The following is a 3,128-nucleotide window of genomic DNA, read 5'->3' as shown; positions in this document are numbered from 1 at the left end:
TCATATAGGCAACCTTTTTTCTTTGATCTTTCATCTGTTTTTTTTTCTTCTAGATGGTTTATACAACTATAGTTTATTTTCATTAAATTAGAGTCTTGATTTTTTGTTTTTAATGATCTTGATATTTATCAATTAATCACAATTTATTTAGTTGTTCTATTGACTAATTTTTCTTCTACTTTTGAGAATCCTGCTATAATCATTCTTTTTTTAAAGTATATTTTTATTTATTTCAGAGAGGAAGGGAGAGGGAGAGAGAGACAGAAATGTCAATGATGAGAGAATCATTGATTGGCTGCCTCCTGCATGCCCCCCCCCCCATTGGGGATGTGCCCTTGACTGGAATAGAACCTGGGACCCTTTTGTCAGCAGGCCAAGACTCTATCCACTGAGCCAAACTGGCTATGGCCTGCTATAATCATTCTTGTACATGTATCCTGGTACTCGTGTTTCTGGGAGGTTGTTTTTTTGTTTGTTTTGTTTTGTTTTGAGAAGTGGAATAGCTTGCTCTTAGAGAATGCATAATTTCACCTTTCCCATATAAAGCCAAACTGTTTTTCAATGTACATTCCACCAATACTGCATATATGTTAAAATATTTCCACTTCCTATCATGCTTAGACTTGTCAGTCTTTTAAAATTGTCACCAAATTAATGTGTATGAAAGCAATTCTATGGTTTAGGCTTGCATTTGTCTGATTACTATTATGACTTGAGTACCTTCTGATTATTTATTGGAAATTTGTGTTTGTTTTTTTATTATAGAAATCCCTATTCAGTTTTTTTGCCTACTTTCTTATTGGAATGACGGTGTTTTTCTCAAAGATTTATTGTAGTACTTATTTTGTGGTAATGTACATATAACATAAAATTTATCATTTTAACCATTTATAAGTGTACAATTCAGTGGTAGTGAGTGCATTCATATTTTTATGTGACCGTTATCACCATTTAGCTCCAGAATCTTTTCCTCTTGCAAAACTTAAACTCTATACCCATTAAGCAATATCTTTACCGACACAGCTCCTAGGACAATGGAAACTAAGAAGAAAATGAACAAATGGGACTACATCAAAATAAAAAGCTTCTGCACAGCAAAAGAAACCATCAACAAAACAACAAGAAAGCCCGCTGCATGGGAGATCATATTTGCCAATGATATTTCCAATAAAGGTTTAATTTCCAAAATTTACAGAGAACTCATATAACTTAACAAAAGGAAGATAAACGATCCAATCAAAAAATGGGCAAAGGATCTAAATAGACACTTTTTGAAAGAGGACATACAGAAAGCCCAGAGACATGTGAAAACATGCTCAAAGTCACTAATCAAAGGAGAGATGCAAATCAAAACAACAATGAGATACCATATCACACCTGTCAGAATGGCTATCATCACCAAATCAACAAAGGACAAGTGCTGGTGAGGATGTGGGGTAAAATGAACCCTTGTGCACTGCTGGTGGGAATGCAGAGTGGTGTAGCCACTGTGGAAAACAGTATGGTGATTCCTCAAAAAATTAAAAATGAACTCGTATTTGACTCAGTAATTCCACTTCTAGGAATATATCCAAAGAAATCAGAAACACCAATCAGAAAGGATATATGCACCCCTATGTTCATAGCAGCACAATTTACAATAGCTAAGATTTGGAAACAGCCTAAGTGCCCATCAGCAGATGAGTGGATTAAAAAACGGTGGTACATCTACACAATGGAATATTACACTGCTGTAAAGTGAAATAAGCTAGTCAGAGAAGGACAAATATCACATGATCTCACTCATTTGTAGAATATAATGAACAACATAAACTGATGAACAGAAATAGATCCAGAGACATAAAAGCATCGAACAGACAATCATACTTCAGAGGGAAGGCAGAGGATGGAAGGGGTGGTAAGAGATCAACCAAAGGACTTCTATGCATAACCCATGGACACAGACATTAGGGAGGTGAGGGCATATGCTGGGGGGTGGCAATGGCTGGGAAGAGATCAATGGGGATAAAAGGAGACATATGTAATACTTTAAACAATAAAGAATTTAAATTAAAAAAAAAACAAAAACAACTCACCATTTTCTCTTTTTCCAATTCACTAGAAACCACCTTTCTACTTTCTGTTTTTATGATTTTGACAACTCTAAGTATATAAGTAGTCAAGGTACTCATATACTTAGAAGACTAAGTATATGAAAATATAAGTGGCATCCTACAGTATTTGTGCCTTTGTAACTAGCTTATTTCACTTAGCATCATCTCCTCAAGATTTATTCATGATGTGGCATATGTCTGAATTCCCTTACTTTTCAAGCCTGAATAATATTTCATTGTATGCTTATATTACATTTTATTATCCATTCATCCATCAATGGATGCCTAGTTTGCTTCCATGTTTTAGCTATTGTTGATAATGCTACTATGAATATGGGTATACAAATATCTCTTCAAGACCTTGCTTTAAGTCCTTTGGGAGTATATGCCCAGAAGTGGAGTTGCTAGATAATATAATGTCTATTTTTATTTTTTTAAGAAGCTGTCATCCAATTTCCCTCATCATAAAAAAGTTAACTTATATATCAAGTGATTCTTGATATATATCTTTTATATATCAAGTGCCTTTCATAGAAAAAAAAGTTTACTTGTATTGAGTGTATGATATAGGAACTCTTGAAAGGAGTAAATTTCTCTTATTGACTTAAGAACTGAAAAATTAATATACAATTCCTACCTAATTAGCCCAGACAATAGCAAATATTTTGGGTTGAAGAGAATCAAATTTCAATGCTGAAACATTTTCTGGCAAAAATGGACTTGGATTTATGATGATTCAATTTAAAAAGTTACATCTGTAATACTTTAAAAAATAAATGAAAGGAGTAAATTTCTCTTATTGACTTAAGAACTGAAAAATTAATATACAATTCCTACCTAATTAGCCCAGACAATAGCAAATATTTTGGGTTGAAGAGAATCAAATTTCAATGCTGAAACATTTTCTGGCAAAAATGGACTTGGATTTATGATGATTCAATTTAAAAAGTTACATCTGTAATACTTTAAAAAATAAAGATAATTTTTTAAATATATTTTTATTGATTTCAGAGAGGAAAGGGGAGGAGAGAAAGA

Source organism: Myotis brandtii, unplaced genomic scaffold (assembly GCF_000412655.1).
Source record: "Myotis brandtii unplaced genomic scaffold, ASM41265v1 scaffold466, whole genome shotgun sequence".
Lineage (NCBI taxonomy): Eukaryota > Metazoa > Chordata > Mammalia > Chiroptera > Vespertilionidae > Myotis > Myotis brandtii.
This window is presented reverse-complemented; position numbering follows the sequence as displayed.